The sequence below is a fragment of the Thermobia domestica genome, chromosome 4 (assembly GCF_964235325.1).
Source record: "Thermobia domestica chromosome 4, izTheDome1.hap1.1, whole genome shotgun sequence".
In the NCBI taxonomy this organism is placed as follows: Eukaryota; Metazoa; Arthropoda; class Insecta; order Zygentoma; family Lepismatidae; genus Thermobia; species Thermobia domestica.
The window spans coordinates 315,631,092-315,649,005 of record NC_137457.1 but is presented as its reverse complement, the minus strand read 5'-3'; the positions used below and the strand labels follow the sequence as shown (position 1 = coordinate 315,649,005).

General features: G+C 37.5%; 1 long non-coding RNA gene across 1 annotated transcript in view; it reads right to left on the bottom strand.

The window, feature by feature from the left end:
• Window positions 1–4,053: 4,053 nt before the first annotated feature.
• LOC145684338 (uncharacterized) overlaps window positions 4,054–17,914 on the bottom strand; it is a 236,573-nt gene continuing 222,712 nt past the window's right edge. The window contains exon 3 of the long non-coding RNA XR_014131275.1: window positions 4,054–4,135. This is a non-coding gene — a long non-coding RNA (uncharacterized LOC145684338). The remainder of the gene's footprint in view (window positions 4,136–17,914) is intronic.

Sequence of the window (17,914 nt, the reverse complement as noted above, 5' to 3'; positions counted from 1 at the left end):
TGTACCTACTTTTTAGTAAGTCTCTTCTTTGCTTTAGGTAAACTACTTTGGAATAAATATTCATAATAATTGCAATTATGCATATTTGTAACTTAAATTTAATGTGGTGTTTTAGTGATTACACAAATTACAATTATGAGCATACTTTATGGAGATGCTCTCACATAGGGTACCCGAGCACCTTTATACCCTATGAAAAACTGAGTTTTCAAGTCTTTTGTGAGAAAAATACTGTGAACTGAGAAACCATAACCTTTTCCATATTGTACAGGGGTATTTTCCTGCGAATAGAAGTTTCTTGTGGAATGCGTTCAGAAAGTAACACTTGCAAGAATACTCTCTTAGTACAAATATATTTTATTCACACGCTAATTTCCCCTCGAAGTGCTTCAATTTCCTCAGTGGCAAACACTTTACTATTTTATATCGTAAAGGTCAGATCCACCGTTATTGTAACAGAGTGGTGCTTGAGAGATTGACCGTAGAAATTCAAACTCCGATTAGTGACAATTTCACAGTCATGTTTTATTACAAGTGTAAACTCTTTAGTCAGTTCAGAAGAGGCCGTGGATCGTGTTCAGAGTTGATGACGATGAATTTTGGTGAGTCAGAGTAGGTCAAAGTGGATGAGAGTGGTTCATGGTGGGTGGTGGGTCAGAGTGGGTCACCGTGGGTGGTGGTTCATGGTGGGTAGTGGTTCTGGGTGGGTCATGGTTGGTCAGTGGGTCGTGGGTCACGGTGGGTGGTGGGTCGTGGGTCAAGTTTTCATTGATCCACGCCGGTATACGGACAAAATCTCGCGGCCGAAACATCGCCGCCCAAAATCTCGCCGGCCAAAACCTCGCGGGACAAAATCTCGCCGGGCCAAAACCTCGCGTGGCCAAAACCTCGCCGCCCAAAACCTCGCGGGACAAAATCTCGCCAGGCCAAAACCTCGCGTGGCCAAAACCTCGCCGCCCAAAACCTCGCGGGACAAAATCTCGCCGGGCCAAAACCTCGCGTGGCCAAAACCTCGCCGCCCAAAATCTCGCCGTGCCAAAACCTCGCCGCGAATGAAACTTTTCTTTAAAATTTACCCAATGTGTTTCCTAATATGCAATTCCACATTACAAATAATAATAATAATAATAATAATAATAATAATAATAATAATAATAATAAAAATAATATACAAAACATCGTGTACGTGGGCTTTCTCGGGTTATTCCCGTTTCCTCCCACTTTCTTTATTCGATCATTTCCTTCATCCTGGTCATCTACGTCTCATTTAACCTATAGGACATAATCAAGGGACGTCGTAAAAACTCATATATTGTTTCATATTTTCATAAATATTATTAGATTTTTGTTAAAATTTCAAGTTTTTGGATGTTCCAAAGTTCACGAAACTAACCTCGTTAGTTGTCATTACTTTCCTTATGCAGACTTTCTTTCCCTATAACCAGTTTAAAAACATCCTGTCGCCCTACCTTCACATTGAAATCCTCTAATACAGAAATAGAATTTTCATATGGTATCGCGGGACTTGGTCAAATACCCGTGATACTTCTTCTGAAACAACGTATTTTATACCGTCATCCTTATCATCTGTTGGAACATTTACATTTTGGTCAGGCGAGATTTTGGGTATGGCGATATTTTGGGGCGCGAGGTTTTGGCCCGGCGAGATTTTGGCCCGCGAGGTTTGGGTGGCGAGGTTTTGGCCCCGCGAGATTTTGGCCCGCGACGTTTTGGGAGGCGAGGTTTTGGCCAGGCGGGGTTTTGGCCCGGCGAGATTTTGGCCCGCGAGGTTTTGGGCGGCGAGGTTTTGGCCAGGCGAGGTTTCGGCCTGGCGAGATTTTGGGCCGCGAGGTTTTGGGAGGCGAGGTTTTGGCCAGGCGAGGTTTTGGTCCGCGAGGTTGTCGCCGCGAGGTTCTGGCCGCGAGGTTTTGTACCCAAACCATCCACGCCAACTCTGCAGGGGGAAGATCCGGAAAGAAGAGACACACCTCCCACATCTGCCACACTAGAAACTTTAATGATATTTCCTTGAATTTTCCTTGGATTTCAACGGGATGTAACTGTTACACTAGAAACGTTAAAAATAATGGAAATATCCATTTGATATTCTTTGGATTTCAACGGGATGTGACTGTCACAGTAGAAACTTTAATGATAATGGAAATATCCATTTGATATTCTTTGGATTTCAACGGGATGTGACTGTCATAGTAGAAACTTTAAGGATAATGGAAATATCCATTTGATATTCTTTGGATATCAACGGGATGTGACTGTCACAGTAGAAACTTTAAGGATAATGGAAATATCCATGAGATTTTCCTTGGATTTCAACGGGATGTAACTGTTACACCAGAAACTTTAAAGATAATGGAAATATCCATTTGATATTCTTTGGATTTCAACGGGATGTTACTGTCACAGTAGAAACTTTAAGGATAATGGAAATATCCATGAGATTTTCCTTGGATTTCAACGGGATGTAACTGTTACACTAGAAACTTTAAAGATAATGGAAATATCCATTTGATATTCTTTGGATTTCAACGGGATGTGACTGTCACAGTAGAAACTTTAAGGATAATGGAAATATCCATGAGATTTTCCTTGGATTTCAACGGGATGTAACTGTTACACTAGAAACTTTAAAGATAATGGAAATATCCATTTGATATTCTTTGGATTTCAACGGGATGTGACTGTCACAGTAGAAACTTTAAGGATAATGGAAATATCCATGAGATTTTCCTTGGATTTCAACGGGATGTAACTGTTACACTAGAAACTTTAAAGATAATGGAAATATCCATTTGATATTCTTTGGATTTCAACGGGATGTGACTGTCACAGTAGAAACTTTAAGGATAATGGAAATATCCATGAGATTTTCCTTGGATTTCAACGGGATGTAACTGTTACACTAGAAACTTTAAAGATAATGGAAATATCCATTTGATATTCTTTGGATTTCAACGGGATGTGACTGTCACAGTAGAAACTTTAAGGATAATGGAAATATCCATGAGATTTTCCTTGGATTTCAACGGGATGTAACTGTTACACTAGAAACGTTAAAAATAATGGAAATATCCATTTGATATTCTTTGGATTTCAACGGGATGTGACTGTCACAGTAGAAACTTTAAGGATAATGGAAATATCCATGAAATTTTCCTTGGATTTCAACGGGATGTAACTGTTACACTAGAAACGTTAAAAATAATGGAAATATCCATTTGATATTCTTTGGATTTCAACGGGATGTGACTGTCACAGTAGAAACTTTAAGGATAATGGAAATATCCATGAGATTTTCCTTGGATTTCAACGGGATGTAACTGTTACACTAGAAACTTTAAAGATAATGGAAATATCCATTTGATATTCTTTGGATTTCAACGGGATGTGACTGTCACAGTAGAAACTTTAAGGATAATGGAAATATCCATGAGATTTTCCTTGGATTTTAATGGGATGTGACTATCACAGTAGAAATTTTATGGATAATGTTAATATCGACGAGATTTCCCTTTGGTTTTAGTGTAATGAGTCATTTATAACTGAAACTTTAAGGATAATGGAAATATCTATAATATTTCCCCTGGATTTTAATGCGATTTTTCTTTCACAGTAGAAACTTTAAGGATAACGGAAGTATCGACGGGACTTCCGTTGGATTTCAATGTGATATGCCTGCCACGGATTAATTTTTGAATATCCGAAAGTCGTCCTATGATTGCCCCACAAAGGGCTAAGAAATACCCTTAGAGATCCCTTTTCCAAGACATTCTCGGGTATTAATTTCTACAGTATACCCACAGGTAGTTCTAAGGGCATCTTGATAACTCCGCATCAACGTCTTGATAGACGGACCCAATAGCACATCGAACATTTCTATTTAAGAGGAAGAGGCAAGTGTACCACAGTTTGAGAACCACTAGTATAGAAAAGAATCAAGCAATGCTTATCATTCAAATTTGAATTTTTAAAACACAAAACTGATGTTAAACATATACATTAAACAACAGAAAATTATTTGTTTACAGTACTTACCGTAATTTGTTTCCGAGTGCTAATAAAGTCAGATTTGATCTTTATCTTCTAAATCAGCTTTTAATATTTATCGGAATGTAACCTGAAACGAGAAACACAATGTGTTTTCATTAAAGCAGGAAATCAAATAAGGTATGCATAAATAACTAAATATATCAGCGATACTTTTAGTACAGGACTGTATGTATTTTAAAAAAAGGAAAGATGGTATAACAACATTACATTTGTTCAGAATATCGCATCAACTTTACCAAAGTATGGTCATATCATTTTGGAATAAACTAGTATAGTGAAATAAGAGAGTTATTAAGGATACAAATGTTCGACTCCATAGCATCCATTTGTTGATTCGACATTAAGAATAATTGTAGTTAGAATACACGAAATAACCACGTAAGCGATTCTCATTACCTATCCTTAGTAGGTACTGGTTTACTTTTGGCACACCACATTTTGGAAGATTTACAGGCAAAATTCAATACTGGCATGAAAATGTAATATTTGTAAACAACAGATTTGTGTAGGCGACGAAATTAAATACCTAGTAATACAGCCGTATTTCAAGTTTACAAGTGTATGGTTACTAGTGTTAAATCATTACAAATGCTTTGCAATGGATAAAACAAGTGATCTCATATGAAAGATGACTGTATTAGATACTATCTTCATAGGTGGTGTATTTCTGCACAGTGTACAGAAGTTGTATTTTATGTTTACAAGTGCGGCACTACTAGTATGAAACCATGACAACTGCTATTGAAACTCGTATCATTGGCAAAACCCACGTCTTTTCACTATCCTTGCCTACGCATATACTCACCGTCGCTGACGCGCCTGTTCCTTTCGGACATACCACCTGCGCTATCGCTCGGGCTTCCAGCTTCGCCCATCCCTCACTCAGCTAGATAGCATTCGTGCTTTTTAGTGGGAATCTAGCACAAGTTGATTTGTGCTTTCTGCTCTGTAGTTTTTATGCCATACGTCCTGACGCCTATTTGTACTCAAATCGTAAAAGAATTGTAATTTTTCAACAATTACTTCTTATTGCCAGGGATGAAAGTGAGGAAGAAAGCGGGGGGACGTCATCCCCCACCTCCAAGAAATATGTATGGCGTCCCCCCAGTTCCTTAAAAAAAAATTTCAATGGGCAAAGATAGGCAGGGGCACGGAGCGACGTCATGCCGCTACCTACCGCCCCCTACCTTTCCAGATCCACTTTTATCCCTCCTTATGACCCCTCGATTTTCATCTATACCAATTGCGATATTTTCATGCCACCCAGCGCAAATCATTTAGGAGACAATAAGAAGGAAATTAGTGAGAAAAAAAAAAACTGTATTTTTTCCAACAATTATTTCGAGTGGTATGCCAAAAGTAAACCTACATGCCTTATTATTAAATATATAAAATTTAAGAAAAAATATTAACGAGTTAGTCCAGATTCTTCTTATTTACGTTTTATTCGAGAAAATGTATCCTTCTCCATTCTACATCGTTTCGTTGACAAAACGAGTTCGAGACAGATGTCGCGACCAACAAGTAAACACCACTACCATGGATCTGTAGAAAGCTTTTTTTTCTCTTCCTGGTTTGAAAACCAGAAACATAAATGCTTGTCTACTATGCTTCTAACAAGTTAAATCAAATAATCTTACTTCCAACTGATGCGAAAGTTGAAACTAACTTGTTTGAAAGCTTTTGCAACAGATGTTTATCGTCGAGCAGTCTGGTTGAACGTTTTGCTTTGACAAAGACAAACATTGTATGATTTACCAGAGAAAAATGACCGCTCTTACCAATGACACAGGACTTCAGAAGACACAAACTGAATTACTGTATTAGTCTGGGCGTAACACACCCGTTTTCTTGAAGAAGAAAAACAGATGAGTTTCAAAATGGAGTGTTTCTTATTGTTTGTTTGTGATTAAGAGGTTATGTCACCCAAAAGAGAATAACGGATATCGAGTTGTATAAAGCCTCAGGCGTACAACTGTACAGGGTGTTTCATAACAATACCGACACTTTTGAAAGGTGATTTCTGATACTAAGGTAAGACAAAAAGTATAAGACCAACTTGGGTGCATAATTATTTTCGTTCGGAGTTATAGGCTGCCGAAAACATGAAAAAATGAGCTTTAAAGGTTCAAAGCTCGAAAACCATTAAACCTACCATAGTCGGATCAAGGCTTCACTTAGGAACTAATATGAAATGAAATTATTGAGTTTTACGTCCTACGGCTATGCCGGCTAGGCTAAAGGAGACGGTGAAGATGAAAGATGAATGAAATAGTGGAGTGAAGAAAGTGGGAGGAAACGGGAGAACCCCGAGAAAACCCACGCACACGGTGTGTGTCCACCACAAAGTTCACTTGGCGGGGACTGGGATCGAACCCGGGACCTCAAGCACCAGAGGTGAACGCTCTACCACTGAGCCACCGCTGCCCCAGGAACTAATATGAGCGCTATCCAAAAAAAAAAAAAAAAAAAGTTTCAGAATCCTTACGTATTCACGCAACAATTCTTATAGAGGGCGTTTGAGTACGACCATATAATTTGAAGTACTCACCTAAATAAAAATTGTTGCGGAAGTATCACAGGATTCAGAAAAACTTGGCTATTTGGATAGAGCACATAGTAGTTCCCAAGTGAAGTCTTGACGGGACTACGGTATGTCCCATAGTTTTGGAGCTATGAAACTTTAAAGTTCATTTTTTCATGTTTTAGTTAGCTTATAACTCCGAAAGGAAGCATTTGTGCATCCATATTGGTCTCTTTTTGTTCAGCAGGAACAATGACAAATTTTGGTAAATAATTTATCAGAAGATGACACGATATATATTATATATGGACTGACGTGAGTGCATAAACTTGTTACTTCGGAGTTTAGTGCCGAAAATTTGTAGTTACATTACAAAAATAGTTATAACTAAAAGAAAGTGGGGGCAAGGTGGCTCAGTGGAAGAGCGCTTACCTCTGGTATGTGGGGTCCCTTATTCGATCCCCAACTAAGTAAGTTTGTGGTGGACAACATCGTGTCCTCGGGTTTTATCGGGATATTATCGCTTCCTCCTACTTTCTCATTCCGCCAATTTTTTCATTATCATTCACTTGCTTTTTAATCATCGTTTTCCTTAGCCTAAAGGATATAATCGTGGGACGTTAAACTGACAGATTTCATTTCATAAATAAAAAAGAAAATGTCGAATGAAATGAAATCTTTAAGTTTTACATCCCACGGTTATGCCGGTTAGGCTAAAGGAGACGGTGATAATGAGAGATGAGTGAAATGGTGGAATGAAGAAAGTGGGAGGAAACGGGAGAACCCCGAGAAAACCCACGAGCACGGTGTTTGTCCACCACAAAGTTCACTTGGCGGGGGCTGGGATCGAACCCGGGACCCCAAGCACCAGAGGTGAACGCTCTACCACTGAACCACCGCGCCCCCCAAAATGTCGAATGAACATTTGGTGAAAGGGCTAAGTGAATATTTTTAGCAGTAATTTCCGTGTGTGTGTGTGTGTGTGAGTGGATTGAGGTCCCTGGTTCAATCCCAGCTCTCCCAAAGTGTGCTAACAAACAGTATGTGCTAGAGATTTCCTGTTTCCTTCCAGACCCGTATCCACGGGGGGGTCTATTGGCCGGGCCCCCCTAAATTTTTACTAGCCCTGAAAAAAATTTTCACGGTAAGGTTGCAAATGAACTATAATATGGTGAAGAACTATAGTATGGTTGGATTGGCCCCCCTAACTTCTACCCCCCCTATATTTTTGGTCTGGCTACGAGCCTGTTTCCTCCCATTTTCATCATTCCATCATTATCATCGGACTCATCATCTTCGTCTTCCTTAACCCGTAGTCATAATGCTGAAAACAAAAAAGTGAGTGTGTGGTGTATGTATGCGTATGTACATCACTTGGAAACCAATTTGATCTATACGTAACGCACCACGTTAATTAGGATCGTCGTTGCAGGAATAGGAATCTTAAGCAATCCTCTTGTTTGCCAAAGTTTTGTTGAAATTGAAGCAGTTCTCCTTACGCTACATATTAAACTAAAGCCTCACGATTCGAAGCTAATTAACGTGATGAAGAAGAAAAAATCTACAAAGTGGTTCGTTCATTCCGCTCCACGTGACAGGAGATCACTTCCAACATCGTTCAGCGATGTGAACCGTGGTCGTTAAGGAAAAACATGAACTACTTTTATTATTATTATTATTATTATTATTATTATTATTATTATTATTATTATTATTATTATTATTATTATATCGAGGTATCTTAGTTTTCAGATGGCTAGACAAGTTCAATATTTTATCGGTAGATGGCACTGCATTTTTCTTGTTTAAAAAAATGCTGATGCTGCAGCGAAACCTGTTAACTTGGCCTCTTGCCAAACTTAACTACTTTTTGTGGGACCTGTAACTTCCTCATAAAGAAAACGCATTGCCTACAATTTGGCCATATATATACATACAAGTATATATATATATATATATATATATATATATATATATATATATATATATATATATATATATATATATATATATATATATATATATATATTAAATCTGGCGGCATTATTGCAACTTTTTCTCCCTAAATGTTTGTTGATAGTTTCACGACAATTATGTAAATACATTCACAATTCCGTCATGTCCTCAGTGTACCTAGATCAACAGAAAAACCTTTGTCAAAAGGGAAAAACAGAACAACGTTTGATAATGTACTAAATGCAAAGGAATTTTTAATATCAAAATTACACGGTGTTTCCCAAAAGTCATGAAATATATATAGACATTTATCAACAAGATCTGCACAGAAGGTTAATATTCTTTAAAGCACTGTGCATAAGCACCTGCACATTTATTCTACAGACTTTGCCATGCCCGGTACGCCCCCTCGAAGATCTAAACGGGAATCCTTTCAGGATTTTTGGTAACTTTTGTTACTATTGCGTAGGCGTAGGAACTTTCTTTGACCGCTTATTTAGGTTCTATAACAGATATTTAAGCCTGTTTTTATTGGTCAAGTCAAGGATGTACCAAAGAACACCCCAGATGTGTTTTGGAACCGGATGGTCAAATTGACGGCGCCGAGTGGGCGATGGAGGAGCGTGACTTTCTTCTTTTTTCTTAAGGCAAATTTTTTTAAAAAAAATCACGCCTTTAGTTTTCAAGATATCACATTGAAACTTTGCATACGGCTTGTGTGTATCTTTGGTTATTTCTCATTTTTTTTTTTTTAGATCCGTAGGTGGAACTGGGGCCGGGCCCGGGGGCCGCAATTGTTCCGAGGCAGTGATATTTTCAGAAAAATTTTCGGTTTTTCCCAATTTTTTCGGTTTGCAGGAATAACGCAGTAAATTTTCATTATATATATATATATATATATATATATATATATATATAGAGAGAGAGAGAGAGAGAGAGAGAGAGATGGATGGATAGATAGATAGATAGATAGATATAGATATAATATATATGGCCTAAATTCAGACATTTTCGCCCTTTGTTTTCAAGATACAATATTGAAATTTAGCACACGTATTATGAACGTAACAATGTATGTTTTTCTTTTAAATCAGATACCGACGTGAACCTAGCTCCGGGCCAGAGGGGCGCAATAATTTCGAATTTTTTTCGAAAATTCTCCCGTTTTTTTTCGATTTTCCCGTTTCTAGTGTATAATACGGGTAAGCAAGTAGTAAAGCAAGTAGTACAGTTAGAAAGTATGCTCTATCCTTTAAAGAAAAAAAAAACGAAGTATGAACCATGACCATACGATAAATAGTAAGGAATCAGTAGCTGTTTGAGTGAAAGTCTAAAATTTACCTCAAAAAGTGGAAATCCTAAGAGAGTTAAAGCTGTTGTCACGGCAGCTTGGATAGTCTCATTGTTGTGAAAACGGAGTCCTTTGAGTAATTTCTTGATCTTAGGGAACAAAAAGAAGAAGGCCGGAGCGAGGTCGGGACTGTAGGGTGGCTGCAGCAACGTTGGCACATTATGTTTCGTCAGAAACTCACGGACGTGCAGAGACGCATGGCTGAACGCATTGTCGTGCTGCATCAGCCAGGTAGTGTGGATGTCTTTTCGCACGCGAATGACCCTTTTCTGCAGCAGTTCATGAGTTTCTGCAACGTTTTTTTTGTCAAGTTCTGTGCAGAATTTGATCGCCCAACTTTGTTCGAAAATATTCGCCATGATGTGAAGTGCACTAAATTACCGATCTCAACGCCATTGATGCTCGGAACAGACTAACCTAGAATGCGCTGCAAAGCTGAAGGTCCCGCCCACCTTGCTCAACACGTCCGAAAGTGCCACATCACTTGCACCAGGTTTCCTCTCCGCTGCAAGAAGAAGAGAAGTCGTATTCTGAGCGCTAACCCCTTTTCTTTCCTTTAGGATGAATATTTTACTCATTTCTTTTTATGAAGATTTTTTGAACTATTCTCTCTGTTTTGTTCATATATAATGCTATGCTCTCTGTTTTAAATCGTGAACTCTTGTTCTATGATTACGATCGTAATATTGGTCTTCTCTTCATTTCTTGTGACAAAAGTACTAAAGAGCTTAAAGCTAAGAAGACTCCTGGCTTCTTCGTAGTGAACTTCGGTTCCGGACATTGTTGACTTTCCTAAGAGCTTTTGCTCATTGGCGAGCTGAGAACCGGAAGTGCAAAGACATTTTTCTCTCAGCAGAGGTCTTTAAGGTTAGTGTAAAGGGACAAGTTTTGCCGATAGATGTCACTACAGTCTTCGTATCTCTCCCATGAATTTTTACCTTTCAAGAAAATGTACAATTTCTCTTACAAAATTCAACCTAGAGACTTCAGATTTTTAAAGAAGGAACTTCATATCCTATTAAAGTTATTAAAGTTAACAATCCGTGCCGATATTTTTTAAAAACTTTCTTCATTGTTGAAACAGTTCCATTGTTAAAGGTTTGGATATCCACTTCAACAATCAAGCCATTTCAACTAGGGATGCGCTCGAGTCGAGACACACTTTGTAAAATTCGAGACGAGTCGAGACAAACGTATTTCTCGACTCGAATTTTCGAGTCGAGACACGAGTCGAGTCGAGACGGCTCTTAAAAATCTCGACTCGACTCGAATGTCTCGAAAATTTTTCTATAATTTTTAATATTATTTTGAAGAAAGTATTCACTCAGAAACAGCCTTGAAACCAATTCCAGCTTTTATTCCTTCAGAAAGGTACAGAACGCATAAAATTAATAATTAATCTTTAAAGATCAAGATTTAATTTTCAGCTCAATTCAGTTAATTAGAACTAATAGTTAATGTTGTTGTATTTGGTTGTACTGCAAATATAATGATAATAATAATAATTGATTATCTAGTTTGTATAAAACTATTATCCGTAGTTTAAATCTAGTTTGTATAAAACTATTGCGATAAAGTGGACTTCATAAATTCTCTGAATGAGCAGTTGATAGTCTATAGTAATTTAGCATAGTTATAATTATTGTTTTTGTTCCCATGAACGCAATAGGGTTACGTAACTTCTGGATTATTCGCTTGCCCAACTATTTTGAGGCTTTAATATGTTGCAGCATATCAAGAGCTACGGATAATATATAATGAAACATTTGTTGTACATCACATATTGTGATACGAGACTATTTTACATAGTATATCTTATCTAATATAAATAAAATAAAGAGTTTGTTTGTGAGTTAGTCTGTCTGTTTGTGTGCGACCTGGGGACCAGACGAGTGGACCGAGAGTTCCCAAAATTTGGTCACGGGTACCTTGGTCCAGGCCCCAGATCAAGACGAAGCGTTTATTTTTAAATTTCGAACCAGGGGGGTCTCGGAGGGGACGTTTACTGGGACCGACCTGAGGACCAGACAAGTTGACCGAGAGTTACCAAATTTTGGTCACGGATACCTTGGTCCAGGTCCCAGTCTAAGGCAAAGCGTTTTTGTCAAAATTGTAACCAGGGGGGTCTCAGGGGCGCGTTTACCGAGACATGTAGTAAAAGTAATCCAAATTGATCGACATTAGTGTCAAATCCATAGTTTTCACGGTCGCTGAGATCAATGGTGACACTTCCATCAGCGATGACTTGCAAATTCAGCTACCACTGTACGCGGGCCGGGTGTCAGCGGGTGAGGAATACCGAGACATGTATAAATAGCCCATATTGATTGATACTAGTGTCAAATCCATAGTTTTCGCGGTCGCTGAAATGAATGGTGATACTTCCACAGGTGTTGACTTCCAAATACAGCCCCCATGCGAAGAATGGGTATATTAAGCTAGTATTACAGTAAATGGACTGCTTGGATGCCAAGAACTAGTACAGATAAGTACCTTTCACTTCTGTGAATAGGTATTTTTTTAAAGGATTTTTGTAAACACTAAATTATAAAACAATGAACTACATACAGTAGTTATGGTTTTGGTTCCCAACATAAAAGAAATATGAATTGTTCATGAGATATTGAACTTTAACTTTCACTCCTGGAAAATTTCAATTTTGGAGTTAGGCCACTTGGCATCGAAGCAGTTCACTTTAAGATAAATACATTCCGCACATTAGTAACATAGTTGTTCAGGAGCCTTCGATTTCCATCCTCTCAAATGAAAGCTGAACGATTGCTTGGTACATGCTGACCATATAGGAGAAATAGTGTATTAAGTTTTCGAGCTTTGGTGCGTATCCGTATTTACACTCTGATATAACTTTAAGTTCACACTCAAATCGAGCTAATTGTTTAACACATTTCGAAAGCTTTTGTTTATATGCAGCTCATTAAGGAAAATCTATTTCATAATCGTAACATTTATGTACTAAGAAACTATGAACGTAAAGTGGACTCGACCTAGCCTCGTGGCTGCTGTGACTCAGTGGCACAGCTTTCACCCTTGGTGTGTGAGGACTCTCATTCTGTGTGTGTGTGTGTGAACTCCGTGGCTAGTGTACGCGTCTTTGTCATGGAAGACTCGGGTTCAATTCCCGGCGCGAGCTCATGTAGTTCGGATTCCACGTTAATCAGTAGGTCTACACTTCATATATCCTCGCTGCTGAAAGAGACGGTAAAGTCAAAATCAACTCAACAATATATATGTATGTGTGCTTATGTGAATTTCCTCGTGGCTGTATGGTTAACACATACACCTTGATCGCGGGAGACTCTGGTTCGATTTACGGTGGAAGCTCATGAAGTTGTTACCGGTATTCCACTTTAAACTGTAGATCCATGCCTCATATAACCATACATATAATATATATGCCTTTGATACACTTATTTTCCGACTTGGAAGCCATCGAAAATTTCCGGACACAGAGTCCCGTAGACCGAAAATGAGAAACATGGCTACAGAGTAAAACTGCCATAAAAATTTAAGCTTTTTAGGCTAACTTAATCCTTATATATATAGTCCTGGATCCACAGTACATGCCCGTAGAAATTTGTGGGTGCACGGAGTTTTATTGTTGTATCGTCTTCTTCGACCTATCGTTGTCTGCTTTTTCTTGGGTAGACATCTCAATTATAGTCGCTTATCTCCACAGACGCCATTTTCCAATATGGCCGAAAAATAAGCAATCAGCATACATAACTAAGAAACTAAGTCACCTAGGAAAGTCATCTTGGTGTCAAATCATAGGTTTTCTAGGTCATGGAATTCAAATATTACCACAAAATTGCTATACATTGAAATATTTTATATATTACTGACAAAAATACATTTTATATGTAAAGGGTGGACCATTTTAATTCATCCACGGGAATATGTCGAAAACTACACATCGAATCAAGGAAAGTTTTCAATTATATTTGTTCGCCACAAAGAGAGACATATTTTGGCTTACTCTTTAAAACCACCAGATTAACAGTATTGCCAATTCAACACAAAGTTCTATTTTTTCAAATGTCACTACTTCAGGTTATTACAAATTTCAAATCTACATTTAAAAAGAAAACAAGTCATACCACACTTATTGTTAGTATTGTAAACTAACGACGCTACAGTATCACAAACATTTAGAACAACCAAACTTTGAAGGCTTCTAAAACAATATTAACGCAAGTGAGGAGTGGGAGTGCGAGGGAAGGCACATTGAATGTACCTTAGTGTTGAATACTATATATAGTCATGATATGACATATTTCGAATAAATGTGAACAAAATTATATGAAATTAAAAATTTGACTTTTTCAAAAGGCGTTATTTCGAAAAATTGTATAGATAACTATCACATCTAATTATGTAAGTTGTTTACAAAAAGCATGAAGATCATAATTTTGGTTATTTTTAATGTTTGTGATACTGTAGCGTCGTCAGTTTACAATCCTGAACAATCTGTTGTATTACTTGTTCTCTTTTTAATTGTAGATTTGAAATTTGTAATAACTTGGCGTAGTGACATTTGAAAAAATACAACTTTGTGTTGGAATGCAACAGTGTTAATCTGGTGATATAAAGAGCACGCCAAAAATGTCCCCCTTTGTGACAAACAAATTTCATTGTAATGTTCTTTTGATCCGGCGTATAGTTTCCAAAATATTTCCGTGGATGATTCCAAATAGTCCACCCTGTATATGTGGTATATTGTATTTATTACAGACATTAAAGCCCTGTCTATGTTAACTTAAAAGTATGCGAAACAAAGTTGATATACAAAATGGCTTATGGTTTACAATATATGTAAAAGCAGTATATCAAATATTGTACTATTAGTATCGTTATGAATTATTATTTGTTACTGGTTCAAAATATCATTAATACAAGCAAATTAAACCATTAGAAAAATTGCTGATGTGACTAAACAACTGAGTATTCTTACAATATTTCCCACTTATAAACGACATTATACACAACAGTTGAGCAACCACAATATTTACAGTCTCTAATATTACTTTGTCATTTTGTTGAGGTAACTGCAAAAGTTCTGATTTCTCGCTACATTCGTTCACAAATCTTAAATAGCAGTCTCTTAGTTGTTGACTTGAAACTAACAGTTGAGTGTGGAGGAATTTACACTTTCCGTTTTCTTTATTTTGCAAGGCCAGTCGAAACTGATTTACTTCTTTAAGCAAATTGTTATATACTTCCTTTTCGTAATCGCCTCAGAAAGCATCCCAAATCATTTTCTAGAGTGTTTCAGAGACAATTAACATTCCTTGAAACGTCCGAAAACAACGTTTTCCATTTAGTACACTCTTAACTGAATTCCCTCCGAAGCTCTCTGTTTCAACCAGAGCACAATCGAAACCGCTACCAAGGAATTACCTCCCTGCACACCGTAGAGCACTTTTGTACAATGAAACATTCCAAGCATTGGCAATATGATATGAAATTCCTCCGGGTTACTGAGAACTGTGTCTACAACTGTACAGAATACTGCTTTGTCACAGAAGACCGGAAAATTAGGTTGTCTCAATTGTTGTTTCATAGATTAACAGTTTTCAAGGGCAGTACAATCAGCAGAGTAATCAGTAACTGGGGAAGAAATAACTGGCAGAAACCCAACTTATTTAATTAGTACAATCTCGGATGAAACTAAAAAGTGTATACTGCTCCACTTTGGTGATACATGCTGAATGTTGCCTAAAAACATCGAGTAAAAGAAATAACAAACTCAGTTTTTAGAGCACATATGATACATAAAGGCCAACATCTTCAGCAACTTTAAAGTTGTTTGGAAGACCAGGTTTGGTTGTATTCTTTCTTTGGTTTAGTATTTTTTTAACACCATAGCTCACACTTACAAGAGAAGTTTACAAGTTCTCTTCACCAGTACAGTTTGTGAAATCTTTTTCTTTCTGTGGATCTCTTCTGATGTCTTATGTTGAAAAAAAGAACCATGGCAATATGATGGCTTCCAAACGTACCTCAGACCGATGACTTGTCTTCAAAGTCGAAGTTGTCAAGAGCTCCTGTTGTAAAATCTCTTAAGTTAAAATGACTTGATATTGGTGTGTAACGAACTTCACAGGTTTTTACAGAGTACGCAGAGAGTAAATTTATGTTTCTTATTAAATCTTAGTAGCTAATGGAAACACCAATCCGATTTAAAGAAGTTATTAACGTTTTACTTTTGCATCGGTCATAAAATATATGCACCATCATCATATTGAAGTGGTGTTTTCTTCATGCCATCATGACATACCTGATAATACATTATTTGAAATAGAGAGAATAGTGGCAAAGATCTGCGTTCTAGAAATATCATCTTCCAGTTCAGTATCATTATCAATGTTTGCATATCATGGGTAAGTCTCCTGCCGCTTTCATGGATAAGTGTATTTTGCTCATATTGAGTAGGGATAAAAAGAATGGTAATACAATATTAGACATCGTCGTCATCTTACAGGATTCTAGGTCTGTGGAATCACAGAATTTGTCGCTTAAGTTAAAATCTACTTCCTTAATAGCATTACATAGAAGTATCTCTGCAGTCTTTACGACATTGTGAGATCTAATCATTTGGGCTGAAACTTCTGAATTCAGGTCAGAAGAAAATACAAGCAAAGGTTTGTTTCGGTTTTTTGATGGACAAAACTTGATTTCGTCCTCATATTCTCTAACCAAAAACATCTATCTTCACCTCATTGTTATAAATTGGAATACTGTCATCGAAGTTGTTCGTCAGCTCCCTAATTTTAGAAAGTGTGAAGCCATAATCCTTACTGAGCAAAGGGTCAATAACTATTTTGCTTGCTTGAATAACTGGAATTTCTGTAACAATTTTGTATTTTTCGGCTCTTTAACATTTGACAGGCAGTCATATTTTCTAAGATAAGCTTTCATGCAGTATATCGGCTGCAAACAACTTGTGATAACTATCTAAATCTGCGATTGTAGCCGAAATGTTTACGCAGATAATGCATGGAAGGTTATCTTGGAATTCTTTCTGATTAGGAACTCGGCTGGAAGTGGTTAATGACGGATTTTAATACAATTTGTCATATTGAACTTGGACTCCCCGAAAATCTTTGGACTCCCTACGAAATAAATTTCTGCGTACGCCCTTGGCTATATTATGCATCAGACTTCAATATATTGCTAATTTAAGATAATATTTGAATTCTTTGATCCCGAAAACCTACGATTTGACACCAAGATTACATTTCTAGGTGGCTTAGTTCCTTGGTTATGTATATTGATTGCTTATTTGGCGGCCATATTGGAAAATTGGTCTGTGGAGGTAAGCGACCATAATTGAGATGTCTACCCAAGAAAAAATAGTAAGTGATAGATCAAAGAACATGACGCAAATATAAAACTTCGTGCACCCACAAATTTTTACGGGCATGTACTGTGGATCCCGGACTAATAATGCAACTAGCTTGGCCAAGCTATAATGAAGGAAATGCTATCATTGCAACACTCTGAGAATAGAAAATGTTCGCCAGGTATTACTATCCTTCCCTCTCCTGCAGAATGAAAACCCTGACTAAAACTCAATATTATAGTCTAAGGGGGCTATAGGGGCTATAGCCCCCCCCCTTGACGCTCGGGTATACACTGGATAAAATGGACTTCAATCCTGCTTTACACTGGATAAAACGGAAAAATATGGTTTAGCCCCTCCCTTGATCATATCCTGGATCCGCCCCTGTATATATATAACTATTTTGTGTAATGTAACAAACAGTGGCGGATAGTATTCATGTTTTCTTGCAGAGGTCCTTACGAGGGTTCGCTTCCATCTTCCTCTCCCCAAGAACTAATAAATTAAAAAATTGCGATTACTTGTTAATCTTGTAAAATTGCGATTACTTGTCAATCTTATACAAAGTACGCAATTAAAGTCCCAGTGTAACACCCCTTCACATTTAGATTTTTGCCCTGGAAGAAAACCAGTTATTATTGTTTCTTGATTT